The 23,737-nt window shown below is 47.9% G+C and overlaps 1 protein-coding gene and 1 long non-coding RNA gene across 6 annotated transcripts in view; one reads left to right on the top strand and one right to left on the bottom strand.

Annotated features, from left to right (window-relative positions):
- Positions 1-23,737, top strand: part of Klhl29 (kelch-like family member 29) — a 304,127-nt gene that overhangs the window by 101,903 nt on the left and 178,487 nt on the right. The window lies entirely within an intron of this gene.
- On the bottom strand, positions 4,880-8,867 carry LOC134479335 (uncharacterized). Its single transcript, XR_015622898.1, has 3 exons — positions 8,559-8,867; positions 8,195-8,279; positions 4,880-5,665 (listed from the first exon to the last, which is right to left on the bottom strand). It is a non-coding gene; the product is annotated as an uncharacterized LOC134479335 (long non-coding RNA).

Below are 23,737 nucleotides of genomic sequence, written 5' to 3'. Positions count from 1 at the left end.
GGGTCCAACCTTGGCAGGACCAAGGGCTTCCCCTTCCACTGGTGCCCTTACTAAGCTGTTCATTGCTACCTATGCAGTTGGAGCCCAGGGTCAGTCAATGTATAGTCTTTGGGTAGTGGCTTAGTCCCTGGAAGCTCTGGTTGGTTGATAATGTTGTTCATATGGGGTCTCAAGCCCTTTCAAGCTCTTTCAGTCCTTTCTTTGATTCCTTCAACGGGGTCCCATTCTCAGTTCAGTGGTTTGCTGCTGGCATTCGCCTTTGTATTTGCCGTATTCTGACTGTGTCTCTCAGGAGAAATCTACATCCGGGTCCTGTCAGCCTGCACTTCTTTGCTTCATCCATCTTATCTAGTTTGGTGGCTGTATATGTTTGGACCACATGTGGGGCAGGCTCTGAATGGGTGTTCCTTCAGTCTCTGTTCTAAACTTTGCCTCCCTATCCCCTCCTAAGGGTATTCTTGTTCCCCTTTTAAAGAAGGAGTGAAGCATTCACATTTTGATCATCCATCTTGAGTTTCATTTGTTCTAGGCATCTAGGGTAATTCGAGCATTTGGGCTAATAGCCACTTATCAATGAGTGCAAACCATGTGTGTTTTTCTGTGATTGGGTTACCTCACTCAGGATGATATTTTTCAGTTCCATCCATTTGCCTATGAATTTCATAAAGTCATTGTTTTTGATAGCTGAGTAGTATTCCATTGTGTAGATGTACCACATTTTCTGTATCCATTCCTCTGTTGAAGGGCATCTGGGTTCTTTCCAGCTTCTGGCTATTATAAATAAGGCTGCTATGAACATAGTGGAGAATGTGTCTTTGTTATATGTTGGAGCATCTTTTAGGTATATGCCCAAGAGAGGTATAGCTGGGTCCTCAGGTAGTGCAATGTCCAATTTTCTGAGGAACCTCCAGACTGATTTCCAGAATGGTTGTACCAGTCTGCAATCCCACCAACAATAGAGGAGTGTTCCTGTTTCTCCACATCCTTGCCAGCATCTGCTGTTGCTGGGGTTTTTTATCTTAGCTATTCTGACTGATGTGAGGTGAAATCTCAGGGTTGTTTTGATTTGCATTTCCCTTATGACTAAAGATGGTGAACATTTCTTTAGGTGCTTCTCAGCCATTCAACATTCCTCAGCTGTGAATTCTTTGTTTAGCTCTATCAGTTGTAGGATTGGTAAAGATCTTTTCCCAGTCTGTTGGTTGCCGTTTTGTCCTAACCACAGTATCCTTTGCCTTACAGAAGCTTTGCAGTTTTATGAGATCCCATTTGTCGATTCTTGATCTTAGTGTATAAGCCACTGGTGTTTTGTTCATTTTTCCAGTGCCCGTGTGTTTGAGATTCTTCCCCACTTTTTCTTCTATTAGTTTGAGAGTATCTGGTTTAATGTGGAGTTCCTTGATCCACTTGGACTTAAGCTTTGTACAGGGTGATAAGAATGGATCAATCTGCATTCTTGTACATGTTGACCTCCAGTTGAACCAGCACCATTTGCTGAAAATGCTATCTTTTTTTCCATTGGCTCCTTTGTCAAAAATCAAGTGACCATGGGTATGTGGGTTCATTTCCGGGTCTTCAATTCTATTCCACTGGTCTATCTGTCTGTCTCTGTACCAATACCATACAGTTTTTATCACTATTGCTCTGTAATACTGCTTGAGTTCAGGGATAGTGATTCCCCTGGAAGTCCTTTTATTGTTGAGGATAGTTTTAGCCATCCTGGGTTTTTTGTTATTCCAGATGAATTTACAAATTGTTCTGTATAACTCTATGAAGAATTGGATTTGAATTTTGATGGGGATTGCATTGAATCTGTAGATCGCTTTTGGTAAAATGGCCATTTTTACTATATTAATCCTGCCAATCCATGAGCATGGGAGATCTTTCCATCTTCTGAGGTCTTCTTCAGTTTCTTTCTTCAGAGGCTTGAAGTTCTTATCATACAGATCTTTCACTTGCTTGGTTAAAGTCACACTGAGGTGTTTTATATTATTTGGAACTATTATGAAGGGTGTCATTTCCCTAATTTCTTTCTCGGCTTGTTTCTCTTTTGTGTAGAGGAAGGCTACTGATTTATTTGAGTTAATATTATACCCAGCCACTTTGCTGAAGGTGTTTATCAGGTTTAGTAGTTCTCTGGTGGAACTTTTGGGATCACTTAAATATACTATCATATCATCTGCAAATAGTGATATTTTGACTTCTTCTTTTCCGATCTGTATCCCCTTGACCTCCTTTTGTTGTCTGATTGCTCTGGCTAGAACTTCAAGAACTATATTGAATAAGTAGGGAGAGAGTGGGCAGCCTTGCCTAGTCCCTGATTTTAGTGGGATTGCTTCAAGTTTCTCTCCATTTAGTTTAATGTTAGCGACTGGTTTGCTATATGTGGCTTTTAGGATTCCACTCACGGGCCTGTCTCTTCTGGTGTAAATTGGGACTTCTGGTCTTGGTGTTGATTTTCTTGCTTCAGGGTTGTTAGACAGCTGTAGCTGGAAGGTCTGATGATATTCCCTGGGCTCTGGGATAATCAAAATTATCCAGTCTGAGAAATCCAACTCCTTGGAGGGTCTCATAAAATGGTTTGGGAGGGGTTAGGTGAGGATGGTGGTAAAGATCTCGTTCCACAAGCATGAGGACCTAAACTATGATCCCCGAACCCACATAAAGCTGAGGGCAACAGCACATATCTATGAGGAGACAGAAGGCAGAAATAAGAGAATCTTCAGAAGCACACAGGTAGCTGGCTTCTGTGCAGCAGCAGAACAAGAGACCCTGTGTCAAGGTAGACTTGAGGAAGGGCACCTGAGGTGTCTTCTGAACACACATGTTCTGTGTGTTGTGTGTGTCTATATTTTTACATGGGTTTACACACAGAGAAACACACACATACATGCATACATACACACACACACACACACACACACACACACACACACACACACACCTCCTTAGAATTGGACAGGGTCCTACTGTATAGGCCAAGCAGGTTTCAAACTTATGGAAATCCTCTGCTTCCTGTTCAGTCTTCTGGACGCTAGAGTAACAAGTGTGCCATTTCCATACTCATCAAGATACAGATCTTCAGGCAGCAGGGACTTGGAGCAGACCCTAAGCTCATGAAAGCCAAAGGAGGCTCTGACATCCTGACTCTACAGGCCTGGGCCATGTCCTAGTGAGTAAGGGTACCAAAGCGGTGTAGCAACCTTGCTGTGGTTGTGCCACATCTTCTCCCATGTGCTGCGTCTAGATGACTTGTTGAGGTTCAGAGAACATATCAGTAGGACACATTGGTTTTCACTAGGCACGCTAGCCTCCTGGTTTGTTGAGTGTGTTTATTTCAGACTCAGCACTATAAGAATCTTGCTCCAGGTGATGCTCTTGTACCTGCAAATTCTTATCGCTGCCCCCTTCACCAGTCAGCTGAGCGTGAGCTTTCCACCAAAGAGTTAGCAGTGACTGAGGATCTCTCTTTGTAGCATTTCCCAGCATGGCCAGGGAGGCAGAAAGGAAGGAGAAGGTACTTAGTGCACCAGCAAGGAAGGACACAGTGGGATACATTCATGGTAGCCAAGGATGCCCAGAGGCAGATGTCCCGGATGTCTTCATGGAGAGGGAGAATTGAGGTAAGCAGCAGACATCTGAAGTCTAGGAAGAACGTGAAGAACTCTTCACGAGTCAGAAGAAAGGGTAGAGAGAATAAAGCTGCAGGTTAAGTATTGCGAGGTACGAAGAACGTTTTGCTTCCCACCGTGGTTCCTGCTTGTGTTGGTGCATCTGATGCTTTATGCTTTGTGAATTTACACTTCCACCTGGTTGCATTTTATTAAGTCCTAGCTTTGTGTTTCTGACAGCTGCAATCAGCATCAGGAAAGCCATGTCCTCACTGCTTAGAGACCACTAATTACCACCTTCTTCTCCCTCCCCATCCCCCGCCCCTCATCCCCCTCTTGAAAGTTGAAGAAATGCCCAACAGTGACCACAGGATGTTGATGTGACTCAGGGGTCCCTTTAACATACTTTTTCTGATTTAAGAACCTATTTGATATTTTGGGAATTGTCTAGGTTGGTTTGTTTGTTTGTTTGTTTGTTTGTTTTGCTTTCGAAACTGGACACTTGTATGTTTGGAAGTATAATTTTTAAAAGCCCAATTTCTCAACCCCACATCTTTTTCATTCAGTTTGGAAATGGAGGGGAGGGGGATCACACATGTGGCATAGAAAGGCCCCTCTGAGTCCACTGCCCAAGGCTGCACTCTGACACACTTCACGAGATATGAATGTCTTGATAAATCATGATTATGCCGCTTTTTCCCTGAGAACAGAAGTGGAACTGGCATCTGCTTGTCTGCCACAGAGCATCTCCAGGCCTGGGCGTGCTGTAACCGTCTTGATGAGCTCAAATTGCTTCCTGTACTAGTTTAGGGGCAGCAGTCCCGGGATGAACCGGGTCATCTTGGAGATCTGAGATGCAGAAGTCACTCTGAGTCTCAGAGAGGCTGCTGGTCCAGACTCGTGCCACAGATACCTAGAGCCTCCCCACAGGGTCATGTGAACCAGCTTTCATTTGCAGGCTGGATGGAGAGCTTGGGTTCTGTCTCTTGATGGGCTTTGAGCTCCTCTGGGTCTGTGGCTTGGAGTCATCCACATTGATGGGAGCCTGGCTTCAAGGCCCTGTGGGGACCGCTGCTTTGTGAGGATAGGGCTGATCCAGCCCAGGCAGACTGTGTAAAGTTAGGGCTGACAGCGTGGAAATAGTCCTGCAATGTGAACATGCAGGGCACCACCCTGGATCAAACTTATTCCGTTCATTAGTGTCTCAGCGCTGTACCTGATGTCCTCCCTGATGTCTGGGTTGAAAGCACGGATTGACAAAAGAATTTAAATAATTAGATTTTTTTTATTTACTAATCTTTTGCGTTACCCTTTCCAAATAGCAAAACTATTTTTATATCTTTACAACGTTGCTATTCTTATCCAGAAAGTTCTCTGACCTGCATCTCTTACCTTACCCTGACAGATGGCCTGAAACTCCTCTAAACAGAATTCTTTTTATAACTTTTATACAGAAATAAGTCCAGATCTAAGGCATGCGATTCAATCAGTCTTGCATGGACCTGTGCCGACCTCTGTTGCATACATCCCTGTCAGGAAAAGGAACATTTCCATCCACCGCCTTGGAGGCCAACATCCCAAACCAGAAGCAGTGAGTGATTTGTTTTGAACACGCCTTTTAGCGTGGTGGCTTTTAAAACTTCACCTGAGTTTGGAAAACGAACGTCTTCCTCTGAGGACAGTCTGCTGCTCTCTCCTGGGCACCGGATTCCATCGTTGTAGGCAGGTCAGAAGGGCATTCTTTCCATGTTGTGAGGTCCCCTGGCTGGGACTCAGAGGTCCTGAAGTCTAGTCAGTGGCATGTTTCTACCTGGAACTGCAGGCACTCCCAGTGCCTCCAGAACAAGGGATGGCAAGAAAGCTTATTCTGTTTCCAGGATCGTTTGTCTGCGATTGTGCCCGCTGAGTAGGACTCCAGATTAGAGGAAAAAATGAGAGAGGCCCACTCATCGGCCTGCATAATCAACACTGAACAGATTTCTGCTCCAACAAAGAGAACAGTGTGTTCCCGAGACTCTGCTGTGCAGGCCGAGGCTCGCTGGTGGGCGGTTCTCCTGTGAGGGAATAGAGATTTTTCAGCACCCCCTCCCATCCACCACTTCCCTTTGTGTTGGCCCCAGACTTTCTGGCTCCTGAGATGTGGTTATTGTCCTGAGGCCTGGAGAGGACAGAGGTGGCTCTGGTTATCTGTGCCTCTTCATCCTGACTTTCTATACATACCCCAGGCGTGCGCGCACACACACATACACACACACACACATACACACACACACACACACACACACACACACACACACACACACACACAAAAGCAAAGCCCCGTGAGCCCACCTGTGTGACCAACCTGCTCAGGTCACTGGCTGGTCAGTGAGCGTTCAAACCACCATCCGACCCCTTCGCTTGCCTTCTCTTCTCATGCCAGTGGCCACTCCATTTGCTTACAGGGACTGTGCTCCAACTGCACCCTTGGTGACCCCCCACCCCTGCCCCAGGGAAATCCTAATCTGCACTCTCCTGGGTGTTGTGTGCGAACGCTTCCAGATAGAATCAGTCAGACTGCTGACTTTCAAGACACCAAGCAAGAACAGCCAGACTGCTGTTTGATTTTAGGCCCTCGTGAGTCTCTCTTCTGTGACCCTCGGCAGGTGATTCTTTCTGTCTGGTTCAAATGGTTAAAAATTCCATGGCTCAGGGCTGTTTGGAATAGCCAAGATTAAGAGTGTGTGTGTGTGTGTGTGTGTGTGTGTGTGTGTGTGTGTGTGTGTGTGTGTGTGTGTGGTGTGTGTGTGGTGTGGTGTGGTGTGTGTGTGTGGTGTGTGTGTGTGTGGTGTGGTATGTGTGGTGTGTGTGTGTGTGTATGTGGTGTGCGTGTTATGTGTGTGTGTGTGTCACAAGCACGAGCGTCTCTCTCGCAATTGTTATTTTCCTCTTTAATCAAAGGGATTTAAATGGCCTTAGAATGTATGTGCTCTTTTTTGAATGTCAGAGTTGTGCCCTTTGTAAAATTACCCCAGGGTATGAGAAGAGAACGTGTAAGCAATTAAAATGCACAGGACTGCAGCAGGGGAGAACAACAGCAGAAGCTGCTGCCTGCCTGGAGCACCCAAGGGGCCTGAGTCCTGGGTTGGGGGGTAAAGGAGGCCCAGGCCCACCCCTTGCTCTCTTGCTAGGGCTCTCGCATGACTCTGACCTTTGACAAACTGCCCGCTCCTCAGTGACCCTGTCAGAATGCAGATGTTGGACTAATGGTCACTTAAGATACATGTTCCTTTAAGTGTTGGCTGTGATCACTGCCAATTAGACTGCAAACGCTTAGGTTTTAGATACTCAGACCGGTCGTAGATGCTCCCCTCCGTCAGTGGTGTGGGATTTATGCACATTCATCATCGTGTCACTGTCACCGGCCTTGGGAGCCGAACCAAGACTGTCAAAAAGCCCTGTTATCCACAGTACAGCACTGTGCACTCATGGCCGCTTCCCTTGGGCAGGGGCCGTCCTCGGGTGTACTCTGGCTCCCCTCAAGCTCCTGAGAAAGGCCCCCAGTGAGCGGGGAGGAAAGGGACAAAGTCTTTGAGCCCAGCTTCCAGACCTGAGTCTCCAAAAGCTCCAGACCCTGCCCACATTGCTGACTCTGTTTATGTTGGAAGAGGGACCAAGCTCTGCCCATCGTCCCCACCCCCACCCCTTCTCAGGGTTGTCTTGTTCTAGCCCGCTGCCTATGAAGTTCACAGAAAAATTGCTCTTGGAGCTAGCCAAAGACCATGGAGCAGGAACCATTCAGCCTTCACGGTGATCCCTGGGAGCCTGCTCAGAGGCCACTCGAGTTCAGAGGCAATGAAGCAAGCGTTCTTTGGAACAATCTGTGGTCATCCAGGTCTAACACATTTTAGAAGTGCTTTTCAGTCAAACTTGTTGAATTAATATTCAAGTCTTTAAGGGACAAATGTCAAGGACCTATAAATCCTCTCATTTGGATGAAGCTGGGGCAAGACTCAAAGCAGGTGCTCGGTGGCCATCAGCCACAGTCTTCCAGAGCAGAGCCCAGGGCGCAAGAGTCGCTGTGAATATGTAGCTGACTTCACCAGCTCTAACTGCTCTGTGGCTACACTGTAGTTTCCATGGTTAAGGTCAGAATGTTTATGTCCACGAAGGCTGGGGGTCAGGAGATAGCGGGCTGGGTCTAGGACAGAGGTCCAGTCTTCTCGTGGAAGGGTCACGGCTCCCACTTACAGTTGGAGCTAGAGAAATGGGTATGAGTGGGGCTGGTTAAAGATCCCACCTGTCCAGTGCCAGATTAAACTCAAAGTTCTGACGTTCTGGAGGAGGGCCGTCCTTGAGCCAGTAGGTGACTGGGGGGCCTCTACTGATGGCCACCGTCACCTGTTCTCCCAAGCAGCTCACGCGAAACCCCTCCGGGTTATGCATCTTTAATGTGCCACCCCCTAATCCTCAGAGCATCGTTCATCTTTTACTTTACCCGGGAACAAACATCCCCCGCCCTTTCACTCCCTCCTCCTTCCTCCAAAAACCCTTTCTTTTCTCTTATTACGGACTTCCAGGGGCTAAGGTTGAACATTTCTTACCTTTCAAGGTAGTTTGCCATTGTCCCTTTGATTCTGTGGTTGGCATAAGCCTTCCCAAGTGGAGAACCTAAGGTCCTGCGGGATCCTGAGGAGACAGTTGAGACCCTAATATTCAGGGGGTTCATTAAACACTCTCCCCAGATTGTTCCCCAGCCCTGTAGACTGTTTGCTTCTCCTGCTTCCAGGAGGTGTCCCCAGAACTGTGCTTAGACATTCCCCCTGCTTAGATGGGATACTGGGGCCCTGCAGTCCCCGGGTCCCTAGACTCCCCCTCCTCCTCCCCCTCGGTGTCCTCAGCAGCTCCCCTTCATCAAGCAGGGTGTGTGCTGCCTCCCCTGCCCTTCTACTCCCCTCCTGCCATTACCTGGTTCCATCCATCTCCTCTCAAGGGAGACATTTTCGTCACACTGTCTGAGCAACTCTCAGGACAGCAAAGCACACAGGATGCCGTCACTGCGTCCTCAACGGGTTCTCAAGACCGAGTTATTCAGATCACCCCAAACACTCGTAGAGAGCATCGTGAACACAGCCTCTCTGTGTGGTTCAGAAGAAAGACCAGAGACAGGCGGGGACTTTAGACCTAGATGTGCTTCTAGGTTCACATCCCCAATGTCTGGGCTTCACGAGATGCCTGGCCCAGTTCAGAAGCCACACCCCAGGCCTGGAGGTCTCTGAAAAGATATTCCTTCTGTCACCACAGTCACCAGGCAGCTCTAGGCATAGCTAATTAGGTCAGCTTCTCCCTCTTCCTCTGCAGCCTGTGGCTGACCACAAGGACCAGCCTCCAGAGTAAGGAAAGGACTTCAGCTTCATTCCGCAGCTCCACACCGGGTCTCTCAACAACAGGGTGCTTTGAGCTGAGAGCCCCTGCAATCCTTTTGCCTTTCCTTTCAAGAAATCAGTGAGAAAACAGGCCAGCTCTTCCAGGAGCAGTGGGCAGGTCCAGCTATATTCCTGATGGTCAGAATCTGGTTGCTTTCCCTCACAGGCTCTTGAGTGAGATTCTTCCATGACTAGAGATGATGGACTGGCATTTCTTAGAGACACTGAAGGTGCAGGAAGCCCTGCATCCTGGCCCTTCGACCGTGCGGACCTGTCACCATGATGCCTTTGCCTCACACCTGCTGTGTTCCTTAGTGAAATAAGGTCCTCTGCCTCCAGTTTGCAATGAAGACAGTCCCCACACGGAGGACGGCCACGGGAGCACTCACCCCCAGTCCTGAGAGCCACCGTTCTCATAGTCATCACTTGGTAATTTGTGTCACTCCATTCTTTTGCCAAGGACTCCGGCCCTATCCCTTTTAATACAGTGGCCTAAATGGCAGGTGCTGGGTTCTAGCTCCTCCTCGGTTGCTGCGATGTAGTGAAACGATGGCAGGGTGTTCAAAGTAGCGGCCTCAAAGGCCAGAGAAGGAGGACACAGAATGTCACACAGCTGGACGTCTGACTCCTCCCACACATGTGTTTCCACTAAGAACAAGCCAGCTCCTGCTTTCTGGGGTCTAGCCATGTATTGGCTACCACCATAATGGTGTTCACACCTGCATCGTCTCCCACATGAGCAGAAGAGGGGTAGAAAGCCTCAAAGCCAGGCTAGGCCAGGCTCTTTACCCACAGGTCCCACGGGTTGGTCAGCTCTCCCTACTAATACTACAGATGTGAGCAGTCTAGACTGAATTCCAGGCTTGCGCCAGAGAGCGCATGCACTCAAGTCTTTCCAGTTGCTCTTTACAATGTGGCACCAGCCAATCAGCCTCCCTGGCTCCATAGAGCTCAGGGAACCTCATCTTTGTGTCAGTTTTGGGTGTAACTTCATCCATTTAGCCCAGACTGAGAACTCAGGATGTCCACAGGGCAACCTCCATCTGTCCTACCGCCTTGCTGTCTGCCAGATTCCTCTTCCCACTTAGTTTCCCAGCAAAGATCTGGTCCAAAGGTCCACCAGATCCTTCCTAGACCAGGGAGAAGTTATCGATGCCAGGCACCAAGGGGACCATACCTCAATGCCCATTTTAGTAGACATGCGACTGCCCCGAAACTAGGGGGTACTGATTCTCTGTGAGTCAGGACTCGACGCCATACAGAGCTGGGGGAGTTTGTCCTCACCCACATGAAACCTCAGCTGGGAACACCTGGAGGATGGATGGTTCACTTACACGGACCAGGGACCATCCAGAAGGCTAGAGCTTGAGTATGAAGCTCCCCAAATAATCCCATAATCGAGGGCTCGATCTCTGCTGTACAAGGTACTTTGGGGAGACAGTGTACAGTTTCAAAGGATCTGGCTGGAGGAAGAGGGTTATGGAGGGTGGTCTTTTGGAGGTGCCAGCCCTGGTCCATTTCCTGTCCCTGTCTCTCTACTTCCTGTCTGGCATGAGATGAATAGCTCTCCCCACAGCCTCCTATTGTTAATGGTATTGTCCCTACACAGATGGGACAAACAACCCCAGACCAAAAACCATGAGCAAGAATAAATCCTTATTTGTTTCTTTCAGTTTTTTTTTTGTTTTGTTGTTGTTGTTGTTGTTGTTCCCATGACTTTCTTAGTTAGGGTTTTATTGCTGTGAAGAGACACCGTGACCACAGTTAACTCTTATAAAGGAAAAAGCTTTAACTGGGGCTAGCATACAGTTCAGAGGTTTAGTCCATTATCATCGCGGTGGAGAACATGGACGGCATACAGGCAGACGTGGTGCTAGAGAAGGGACTGAGAGTTTTACACCTCGATCCTCAGCAAAAAGAGACTGTGTCGCTGGCCATGGCTTGAACATGTATGAGACCTCAAAGCCCACCTTCACAGTGGCCCACCTCCTAACAAGGCCAAACCTACTGCAGCAAAGCCGTACCTCCTATGGGCCAAGCATTCAAACTCAAGAATCTTACAGGGGTCACTTTATTCAAACCATCACAGTGACTCTGGAGGAATTGGCATGCGGGCACCCTCATTGCTGTGGCTGAGCTGAGCCCCCGACAGTGATGTCCACTATCCACTCAGAGCCCGGATGGCAGATCCCAGATGACAGGTCAGGGCTGTGCCACTTTTCACGGGATGGCTTCAGAGTCAAGTCCTGTCACTCAATCTTTGTTCTTCAACTCATTCACAAATCAGAGAAAGGAGAACACGGACTCTGCTCCTTGGTGGGCACGGGGTGACCACAGGGTTGTAAAATAACCTCAGGTTACAACCTGACACAGCCCCTCTGCTGCTGCAGAGGCAACCCAAGACCTCAGCGAAAAGCCTTGTGAGTCTTTGGTGTGCAGATCGCCTGAGTGTGACCACACTGGGGTTCCCACCTCGGTTTCTATAGTCCATGGTCTCGGTCCAAGCCATTCCAGCAAAGATTTCTCCGTCACTTTTTTCCTGCATCTCAAACTGAATTACTGGTTCCAGTCTTGCATCTGCTCCCCACCGCTTCACCTTGAACAAGTTACCAGAACTCCCTGTGCCTCAGATCCCTTGTCTGAAGGCTATAAGTAATGAGAATAAAGCCCCAGCTACGAGAATCAAATGAGCTTTCAGATACGTCTTTTTGGATGTGTGTTGCCTGTGATCCCTCTTACACAAACACGGGGTCTGTCACTTCTTTAGGTCTGGAGTGTGTGCTGGTCAGTGCTCAGAGTATTTTTCTCAAAGATTTGGGGCAGGAAGAAGCTGCTATAACGTCCATGGGCTGGCGGAGTCTCGAGGACATAGGTCATTTCTGACTCCGTGTTGCCAGGACTCAACTTTAATGAGAACATCGAATCACTCCCACATGGGCCATGATGTGCAGTAGTGTCTGTGTGTGTGATGCAGGGAATATGTGCAGTGAGACTGGCTGCCAAGGTCTTGCCTAGGATTACAAGATGGAGACTTCTCCCACCCACACACATACCTTTGCGTGTGTGTGTGTGTGTGTGTGTGTGTGTGTGTGTGTGTGTAAGTTCACAACTTATCCTCATCCATGGATTTGAGAGCATGTAAGAGAGGAGCCAATGATGTCTTTAATTAAATATTGCCACTCCCTCCTCCTTAAGGTCATTACAGTCGATAAGGGGGAGGAGAAATATCTCTTTAGAAGGCCTTTCAAATGAAAAGGGAAATGAACCACTGAATGCAAAAACATCCTTATCTCGACAGCATCCTTCCTTCGGCTGTGATTTAATATGTGCCTAGTGCTATACAGAAATACAAAGCAGCTTGGGAAAAAGTCTCAGCCCTAAGAATCTCACTGTGTTAAAACTCAAGTAATCCCGCACAAAAGAAAAATACAGTAAAGCCTGAGCCCTGCTCCTGCAGACCTGAACACCTCGGCCCCTGTAACTCAGGGGCCGTGGGACATCTCCAGAGTCACTGCAAGCTACTTTTGACAGCTGAATTTTATTAACTGTTTTTTTTTTTTCATTACTCCTGACGGACTCAGCAATGAACTCTTATCAGTGTATTGTGGCTAGTACAAGTCAATTAATTTCTTTTAAATAACTTCAACTGGAAATCTTACTTGATTTATATTCCAAAAATGATTTCCATTCCATTCCTTCCTGAGATTGTAGCCCAAGTGAAGTTAATCATACCGGCTCCAAAACCATCCATACCCTAGGGAGAAAACAAGATCGAGGGGAGGAGGAAATGAGGAAGAGGAAAAGCTGAATGTCCCAAAGACCCTTTATATAGCATGAGGCCTCGTGACAGTGACCAAAGAGCTGGTTTAACTCTTACCTTCCAAAAGCTTAACTCTAGTCCTCATCCTGAGGATGAATTGAGTGTAGCCCAAAGCTATAAAGACAATGGAGAAGAAGCCAGTAACCAGTGACCAACACCCGCTATGGTTGCTGTAATTTGATGTGGAGTCTCTTTCTTGTTTGGTACCCAGAGTCTAATGTAAGTATGGCTTCAGGAACCTCATGCTTGACCACGCCTGGCTCTGAGCACTTATGCTGTTGAAAACCTGCTACTGTGTAAGGCCATCACAGGCAAAGTGTGGGTCACTGTGGTTTGGACTGTCACTCTGAGCAGCTTTGCTGTGGCTCTCACCACCTCCCAGATATAAGCAGAGACTAGCAAAGGTGTCACCTTCTGGAAAGTCTGCCCTCAGGGCACTGATCGCCAGCAGCCTATCCTTATAGGTGATAATACTGGGCTTATCTAGCAGACTGGAAGGGCAACCACACCCTGCCCAAGGAGGTGGCATGAATAACGGCTGTAGTAAATGCTGAGTGTTGAAAGGTTGGAGCTCTAGCAGGAGAATGACTTCTGCCCTCAGGGAGAAGTCAGTGGCTGAAACCGAAGGTGGACAGGTGTAGGGCTGATGAGAGATGGCGTGTCAAGCCATCTTCTCTGCCAACACCGGGCTACCATATAGAGTCTGTCCAACTGCTGAGCCAAGCAGGGCAGTAGGAAAACTCCAGTGATGGATAAAGGCAACTAAATAGCTTGGCAAAAAAGAAACCAAAAAGAAAAATGTATGTATCTGCTGTGGATGGTGGGTTCATTTACTAGAGTTGTCACAGCAAAGGAGTATGGGATAGAGGGCCAACTCCACAGAAAGGTGTCCTCTGGAGGGCAGATAAGAAAGCTCACAATGGCAGCATGACTACTTCCTACTGAAGGTTACCGCAGTGCCAAGCTCAGAAGCTTCTAAAGCATTTGATAGATAGATAGATAGATAGATAGATAGATAGATAGATAGATAGATAGATAGATATGAGAGAGAGAGAGAGAGAGAGAGAGAGAGAGAGAGAGAGAGAGGATGTGAGCTCTAAAGACACATACCCTAAATGCAAAGTCTCAGGCTGGAGAGATTGCTCAGCCATTAAAGACTAGGCTCACAACTAAAAACATAAATAATTAAAAAACAAACAAACAAAGCCTCTAAGAGAGATTGTAGAGACGTCTCTAATGTCAGGGCACTTGATATACGAACATGAAGACCTGAGTTTAAATCCCTGGCATCCATGTAAAGAGTCGGCCATTCTCATGCTCATACTTACAACCCTAGTACTAAAGGAGCCTGACAGGAGAGTCACTAGGGATTGTTGCCTGCTAGCCTAGCCTAGCTCTAGGTTCAGGGAGAGACTCCATCTCAAACTACAAAGGGAGAATGGTAGCAGGTCATCCAACATCTTCCTGTGGCCTTCAGAGAGGTGGGCATGGGCCTACACACATGCATACATAAGCAGCACACACATAAATGGAGGAGAAGAAAAAAAACTCATAAGAATGTAGACCACGATTTGACATTTTTCTGGGAACTTCAGGTGTTCACAGAGGTTCTGCTCTCTGGATGAGGAAACAAGCCCTCGTGAGACAAGTAAAGGAAACATAAGACTTCCTGTGCTGGAGTGGCCAATGGATGCATGACAGAGACACAGCACCTTGAAGATAGGGAGGAAGGTCGCCAGAAGAGCTGGGAGGCTTAGAGACACCATGTTCCTCAAGTGTCCACGTAGGAAGGATTCAAGGCTGAGGGCTAGAAACATTTGTAGACAGGGACAACGTTGTCTTTATCAAAAAGCAAATTTTGCATTTTCTGAAATCGGCGTTTGCTGTCTGGGGATGTGCTCTCAGAGCATGGCACATCAACGCCTGACAAGGACCTGCCACCTTGATGGTTTCAGATGCTCTGCATGACTCAGACTCTGACCAACCTCTGTCTCGAGAGGGAGAGAGTTAGCTGGGAGGAGATGGGGAGACCAGTGAACAGTATCCAGCCAGGGTTTGAATGATGAAGAATGTCAATGCTGTTGTTTTAAGTGGCATTTGTCCTGTCTTTGTATACACGTATTGATCCAGCCACCACAGACCTGAGGAAACCTCACAGAGAGAAGGTTGGCAGGGCTTGCAATAGAAAAGAATGCGTGTAGACAGGTAGAAAGCACACCAAGTTCTGTGCGCTTCAGGACAGAGTTCACACCCATGTCAGCACACAAACTAACTTCTCTGTGACTCAGTTTCCCCCATCTTTATTACAGATGTTCACCTAATGTAAGAACACTGTCACCCAGCCTGGGGAGAGTTAAACCAGCTAATTGTGGAAGGAGTTTAAAATAGCACCTAGAATATACATCCTCAGTAAATGTTAACAATCAATACGTTTTCTTTTTCCACCTAGACAAGTGGTGTTCAGAGAATTTACTGCAAGCAAGATATCATGGCTGTTCTCGGAGGACTGGGCAGTCACTAACAAATCCATTTTTCTTATCGGGATCTGAATAGTTCAGTGATCTTTCTGCTCTCTGCTCCAAGCTAAGAACAGAGAGCTTTGCCTCACAACCTGAAATTACATGTCAGCTGGTACAGAGCTATGTGTGTCCCTTTCAATCTCCAGGGCCCAGGGACTGGTGTTGGTTAAAGGGGTCTCTTTTAAGGTCCCCAGAGATTCCAGAAGATGCAGCTTCAGTGCGCATGTGGAAGCTTCATGAGATGGGAGAAATTTCCAAATGTACTCTTTCCCTTCAGTTTAATCAAGTCCCGGAGTTATCACCAGGGTAGCTTGGAGCAGGCTAGCCACTGTCTCCCATATTGGACCTAGAACACAGTGATTTCGAATAAGGCGAGGATAAGAGCATCAGAGTGTCTGTTCTGACCCCAGGGTCTCATCCCTGAGCTGTTAAAATCAGGGGGAGATATTGAATTCAGTGGAGGAGGGGTTAGGTCAGAAGCAGAATTTACTGGAATTTATTGAAAGATTAATTCTAGTCTTTCCCCAAACAATCTCATGGAAACCAACTCCTGACAATAAATAAAATCAATTCCCTAGGTGAAGCAGGTGTAGCCCTTTCAGGGGTCACTAAAACGCCTGTCTACGATCCTTGGGTTTCTCTGAATCCAGCTTGAGAATATCTACTTTGACCTGAGAATTGCCCTTGCTTCCTAATCTCATGCCCTGCTGCTGGGCCTCTGTTCCTTGAACAGTAGATAGAGTTGCAAAAATCAAGAAGTCAAGGGTCACTTAGGCCAGACAAAGCAAGCTTTTATTTGGGGGAGGGGGAGGCTCCCCGCAGACCTCGCAGCTCAGATGTGCCGTTTCAGCTTAGCTTTGGACTCTGCCAGAATCTAGCCGCAAGAGCCAACTGAGGCCAGAATGGGTACATTGCACAGCTTGACTCGACAAGCCAGACTGTTACTCAGCCCACTCCAATTACCCGTCTCCTCCTCCTCCATCACTGAGGAGGAGAGTGGGAGAAGTGCTGGGCATCCGGAAGTGAGAATTCACTTAGGAAGCGTGAGGCAGAGGCCCAGGCCCTATCTTGGGAGCTTCACATCAGCCTACAACTACCCCAAATTTTCTATTATTATTGTCTTAACACCACCACGGCCCTATTTTTAAAATCTGCTGCGTTTGAGCAATTTTGTCTGACGTCAGCCAACTGCCAGCAACTCTGGCTTGAAAAATAAGAATAACCAAATCTTTTAAAGAGTCGTGCCAAACCTGCTTGGAACACAATACATCACACACACACAAATATACACACACAGACACACACACTCACACGCACACACACTCACACACACGCACACACTCACACATACACACACATACACGCACACACTCACACACACATACACACACATATACACACACACGCACACACATTCACACACGAACACACACACACATACACACGCACACGCATGCACACACATGCGCACACATACCATTGTTTATGATAAGTGGTATCTTATTGCTGTTAGAACCTGTGTTTATTGCTTTTGTGTGTTATGGTCTGTTGTAATTTGGACAGCCAGGAATTATATTCCTTTATGCAGTGCGTAGGAAGGGTTTGTAAGGATGGAGACATTTGTAATTATGCTACAGGGGAGTGGGGCTGCGGAGCCTCCGGAGAGCAATTGCCCATTGGCCATCTGAGGAACTTTGCCTTGTACTCTCTGCTTTCACCCTTCTCGAAGCCCTCCAGGTACCTCCAAGAGACCTGGCAAGGGATAGCAACATCTAGGGAATCTTGGAGCCAGGAAGTCCTGATCTGAGAAGCCTTAAGTAGATTCAGGAAGCAGAGCATGGGGTAGGCAGGCAAGGAGCTGGGAAGGTTCCCGCAACGCCCTGCCTACTCCATGCTCTTCCTTCTCGGTGGCCTATCCTGAAGGGTGCTCGTCGGGCTTTGCAGGTGAGGCTTGCTGATCCCGAGGATCCAAGAACACCTGGCAGCGGCAGTTTGGCTCCTCGTTCTGCAAACTTTGAGAAGCTACTTGCTTGACAGCCTAAGATGCACGGCCATCATTGGCTAGCAAAGAGATGCCGTTGAATTTCTTTCTGGTGCAATGAAACAGGAGGGGAGGACAGTGCTTGGGGCTGTTGTCTGTGTTTACTATTACTTAAGGCCCCTAGACTCTAAAAATAGGATCTAGTCTTTCTCTTGGCAGAAGCTCTTTGGCCATGAGCCTCTGTTCTTACTGCTTTTCCTTACTTGGTTCTCCAGTGTGGAATGCTCACTCCTGTCTATATCCACTATCTAAAGCCGGCCCACGCTTCACGCTCCTGCACGCCCACTAAAGACTTCCCTGAAGTTCCTCCCCTAGCTTTCTCCATCTCTTTTGCATTTCAATACCAGCTCTCTGCTCCCTCAAACGTACAAGCTAGGATTCACCTGTGGTGGGTCACTGCCTCCAATCCATGGTGGCCTGGTAGGCATAGGTCCTCAAGAAGTACTTGATGAATCAATGAGTGAACGTGAGAGCCAGTCACCTGCCAGGGCTCACCAGAATCACTTCTGGATATTTCTCCAGAATATTGATCTCTCCATTCTGACCATCCCGGCCCTAGGGAAGGTTCTTATTAGCTCTCAGTTATCCTGAGATACTCATCAGTGTCGCCCCGCCTCCCCTGGCTGTCTGTGATTGTGCAGTTTGAGGCATGACCCTGTCTATTTTGTTCCTTTACTTAAACCCTTCCCACTCTGTTTTCATCACTAACCATATCTTTTCTGCACTGGACACCCATCCCCCTCCTCACCTTGCTGAAGTCAGGCTTCACCTCCTCCAAGAAGCTTGTTCCCCTCTGTGGCTACAGGCCTTCAGGACGTTTCGTCCCTGTTCTGTAACACCCATGTTTCTCTGTAATTATTCTTATCACAATTGCAACAAGCCCCTGATAGCCCCCTGGAAAGGTCTGAATACTCTGCTGTCTGTCCCATCGTGACAGCCCCAGGACCCTGCACAATGCCCGATGGAAGAAGGTCTCCCATGAATGAAGTCATAAACAGAACCGACAGCAGCTCTCGAAACGGCATGCGAAGGGCAGGGTGCAGCTCAGCATGGCATTGTTTGCAATTGTGTGCTGGCTTAGAACAAGTTCATAGGCAGCTCGCCAACAGAACAGGCCCTCCCTCTGCATAAAGGCAATAATGTCTCATCGAGCCCATCAGTGGCCCCAGTACAGCCGTCTTCCCCAAGGACCTCAGCCCTCTTTTAGAACAAGGAGGAAGTATTGCCTAGGAAATTACAGCCCCAAGCAGCATCTAACTGGGAGCTTGTTTTCTTTAGCCGCTCCATGAGTAAGTGGGTCTGACGCACTGATTAACATGTATCCCCAGCAAAGCCTGGAACCAGACCTGTGTGCTTTATTCAATAAACCCGTTTTATTTAATAAATAAATAAAACAGTTCTATAAGCCAGAAGCTGTGGGTTTCTAGTCCAAGCACCCAAACCCTGGCATTAATTAGACTCTGAGCTGAATAGCAGGGTCTCTTATCCCACCTTAGTGCTGAGAAGGGTTCTCTGAAGCTCCTAAATTTGAGCTTCTGGATGACATATGGACACCCCTGCCCGACTTAGTCTTTGGAGCTGAGGCGTAAGAGACATGTGGAGAGAAGCCAAGGCAGGGTTACACTTCCAAGACATATAAAGCAGGGACATGAATGCTCCAAGGTGTGTCGGAGGGGAAGGTGTTTATTGTAGATATAAGGAGAGTATAACCAGAGGCGTCTGGAAGAATCCAGAGCGGGGAGAGGAAGCAGTAGACTGAACATGACAAGTACATTGGACCAGACCATGAGAGGACGGGGTCGTGGAGCAAGAGAAGAGGAAGAAGAGGAGAAGACAAAAGAGGAGGGGACCAGAAAGGAAGGCAGAGGGCATAGGGCTGAAATGGCAGGTTGTGTAGGAATGAGACGCTGGGGTAGGAGAGTCCAGGAGCAGAAGTTTAGGGTAGAAGCAGAGTGAGCCAAGTGGAAAGCCGAGAGGAGCCAGGATGCCAGCATGGGCTCTGAACCAGGTATTTTCAATGCTTAGAGGCAAGCAATCACTTTGCCATACTAAGAAGTGTGACAGACATTTGTCCCAAGTTTCCTTTGGACATGACTTAGACCCTCAAATCTGGAGGTGCCACTGAAGTTTCCTGGGCAGGGTCAGTCGGCCAGCATCCTACACACCAGCTCAACGGTTTTGCTTCTCAAGTCAAAGCATCATGACTTATCTGTTTACTCTTAGTTTCCCTCCCTTCTGCGTCCTGCCTACGCTGGCACCAACAAGTAGAGTAGACATGATTCTTCCTCTTCTTCCACCATGACCATCACCACCACCACCACCACCACCATCACCATCATCATCATCAATTATTATTGTGTGTGTGTGTGAGAGAGAGAGAGAGAGAGAGAGAGAGAGAGAGAGAGAGAGAGAGAAGGGAAAACAATGTCACATCATGCATGTGAAAGTCAGACAACTACATGGAGTCACTTTACTCCTCCCATCTCTACAGCGGTTCCAGGAATCAAAACTCACTGAGTCATTGACCCGCTTTCTCTCCCTCTTCCTACCTGCACTGCAGGCACCCTTGCACCATGGCTCAGCAAACTAGACTGCAGCTATATCCACCTCCTGGGTCGAGTCAGGCACCTCGTGACCGCAGTCGGCTTTGTTTCCACAGCAAAGAATAATCTGAGTTGCAGACAGCTGGCTGCCTGGCAGTGGATTTAGAATGCGTGCTGTTTATGAGCAAGAGCTTGGGAAGTGGACCCTGAGGCCAGTTGGACAACCAGCAAATCCTCTGTCATTCCAGTCCTGGCCTGGTCTGGGCGCTGGGGAGATGAGGAATTAGCGAGCAGACCCCAGCTTGTCGTATGCTACTAGGCTGATTAGGGGTGGCACAGGGATGAAGGACCTCCCGGGCTGTGGAGGCAGAACCTCATTTTCAGCATCCACACCAAGGCTGGCTCCAGGGAAGGGGAGGCAGAGGAGGTAATAGCCGTCCTGAGAGCAGGAACCTCTCCACCAAGCCTGCCTATTACACAGATCAGCCGCTTCATAGCACAAAGGCCTCACAGTCCACAGAGAAGCCTCATCCAAAAAACCATGTTCTTCCCAGGCTGCTGTGGGCACGAAGAGAATAGAACCCTGTCTCGGTTGCTCTCCTCCGGCCATCTGCTGCCCTTTTTCCCCCTCCTTGAAACTCAGAAACATAAACAGTATGATGTTTTTAAAGAACCTAATTAATATGAACTTAGGAGTTCCTGGCCTTCCAGACTCTTTGCCCATCTTTCCAGCCGAGCAGATAGTGGGTTGCTGTGTAGTTTTGGTTTTTCTCCTAATGAGACTGTACTACGTTCGTGCTTCCATGTGTCATCAGAGCCTGGTGACTGGATGGCCATTAAGGAACCGTCACTTCTAGCTTATGCACCACCTCTTTATGTAAAAGATGCTGGCCCCACTCCCACCCCTTGAAAAACACAGTTACAATATCTTTCTCAAAACGCTCCTGTGTTCCAGTCTTTGAGCTTATGTAGCTAACTGTCAGGTCCAAAGCAAACTCTTTATTTCTCCAAATTCCAAAAGGCAAAGGGGACAAATGGCTTGCCGTGATGCCTATTAGCATACCCACATGCATGCCAGCCTCCAGGCTTCCCCAGTATCACAAGTACCTGTCACACATTTCAGAGTCCAGGCTGGCATTCGAGCCCATCTCACATCCTCCCTTACCCTAAGCTCCTCCAGCTAATGGGTTCCCCTCCCCCACCCCAGCCACTCATTATAACCCTGGTATTTCAGCTATGCTGTTCTCTTTGTCTTCCCACCCCTCCTCTCTGTCTCATCTTCCTCCTCCCCTTCTCTCTGCTCTCCTGTGCTCTCCTCTCTCTGCTTCAGCTTCTCTCATGGCCAGGTCCAGTCTGCTGGCCCCTGTTAGTCTACTGCCTCTCTCTCTCCTCCAGACCAAATTTTGTGCATTCTCTCTCTCTCTCTCTCTCTCTCTCTCTCTCTCTCTCCTCCCTCTCACACACACCTACATACACACATATGCATATACATATACATACACACATATACATATACATACGTGCGCGCGCGCACACATACACACACACACACACACACACACACACACACACACACACACACAACAGTATCATGGAACAATTGTATCATCAGATTAGATGCCAGTAGATAGAAGGGTGAAGTTGGCCCATTTCTTTCCCTTGGGTTATATGGGTTCAAAACTTGACCCCATTGGCTACTTTATGAAAAAGTCATTTGTTACCTCTAATTCCGTTTTCTTATCTACAACATGGAGATACTGGGAATATCTATCTCAGAGTATTTAATCCCAGGTTCAATGAGATAAGATATGTCACATGAACAATGTTCAAAAGGGATTAGTATAGAAGTACTAATTGTAACTGTGACTTTTAGTAGCTGCAGTAACATTGAAATGCAGTTTTGTGAGCTAAGAACTTACTTTCCCATCACATCTACAGTCTTCAGGAACACAGGCTTAGCTGTTGTGAACCCTGGCCTTAGCCTTGAAACTCTTCCTCAGCAACTCTGTGCTGATGCCAAGTGGTGGAGAAGCCATTAAAGGTGGTCCATGATTCCTTTCTTCTTCAAGTAACCCTGCCCCTGCCCCTGCCCCTGCCCCTGACCCTGACCCTGACCCTGACCCTGACCTTGACCCTGACCCTTGAGGAGTTGTAGAATATTCTTTGTGGGAGGGAGACTGAGGGAAACATTTTTCATTTTTATTTTTCTTACTTGGAAATAAACACAAGCCATGCCTGCCACACCTTACAAGTGGCTAGTATTAGAACACAGTTGTTCTCTGGAAGGGTCAGTATCTGGGCCACAGGGCTTGGGGAGCTCAAATGAAGCTGTAAAGAACTGGGGAGCTGCTTCCTGCAAATGCTGAGGTAGACTCAGGCCTGATCACCTCTGTCTGCCATACCCCCTGTCTTACTCAGACCTGTACTTATGACTTCTTGTTGGCCTAGAAAGACAACCTGGACATCCTGCCAAGACTTGGGTCCTGACATCTCTCTGAGGATAGCTATATATTTCCTCCATCCTGGGGAAGGCTCCCTGCAGCCCAGTCCCCACTGACACCCTTCCTGGTGTGCTATGCTTGGTACCTCAACACTGTCAGATCTGCATCAAGGCCTAGAACATCTCTCAGACCTTTGTGACATCCTGTGGTCCTCACTGGGTACACACATAGCTGTGCACCTAACACACATCCCTGATCCTGAGTTACATCCAGCCCCTAACCACCATAGTCACTCCAAGCTCCATTCCTGATGAATCAGGTGATACCCCAGAATGTGGTTGAGGGTGCCATGTTCCAGGTGTCAGAAGCAGGTGGCATCTCCATGGAGTCCTTTGGGAAATACTCTGTGGAAGTGACTTCTTGTGGTCAGTCCTTGTGACAGGCAAAGGCTGGGCCCCTTCTGATGCCAGTCAATTCCAGAGAACTAGCTCTAGGATCCTGCATCAAGTGCTACCTAAAGTGTAATCTCCAGCTCAGGGTTCCTCTCAGGCCTATACCCATACAGTCCCCAACCTCCCACCTAGGGCCTTTTCATAGCTAAAGTCTAGCTCCTTTTTGTCAGCCTTTGAGACTCTCCAGGATCCCCACCACAGACCCTCATTGCCCCCCCCTCAGGGTTCTCCCACTTCCAAGCTCAGTCCATACAACCAACCTCTATGGTATCTGATAATAATTTTTGCTGGCCAGGGCAGAACAGCCTGATACAGCACCACCAGTTCAGGCCTACCCAGAAGAGCAAGCTATGATGAACTCAGCCCTGATATGTCACCCCACGTGGGATCTGTCATCAGAGAAGGTGTCAATATTAACCCTTTTGGGATTTCACCCACCAAGCCTTGGAGAAAAGCAAGGCAAAGAAGTAACAGAGAGACCAGGATGAATTGAAAACCTCCCAGTTCCACTGAAGGTGAACATCCCAAAAGAGAGTGAAGCTTCATTAGATAGACTGCTGTCCACCCATCTATCCAAAGTAGTGGTTCTCAATCTTTCTAATGCTGCAACCCTTTAGTACAGTTCCTCATGTCGTGGTGATTCCCCACCCCCACCCCCACCCCCAACCATAAATTTATTTTGTTGTACTTCATACTGTAGTTTTGCTACTGTTGTGAACCATAATGTAAATATCTGCTATACAGGATAGCTGATATGTGATCCACAGATTGAGAACTGCTGAACTCCACTTAGATGGTACTAAATAGAGTACCCTGGGGGATGTGTGCTGTGTTCATTTTGCCCACTTTGGCCTTCACAGTTTCAAGGGACCTGGGACAAGCACCTGCTGTTGCCCTATCTGTGG

Source organism: Rattus norvegicus, chromosome 6 (assembly GCF_021556685.1).
Source record: "Rattus norvegicus strain SHRSP/BbbUtx chromosome 6, alternate assembly SHRSP_T2T, whole genome shotgun sequence".
NCBI lineage: Eukaryota > Metazoa > Chordata > Mammalia > Rodentia > Muridae > Rattus > Rattus norvegicus.
The sequence above is the reverse complement of the archived record's forward strand: the minus strand, read 5'-3'. Positions and strand labels throughout refer to the sequence as shown.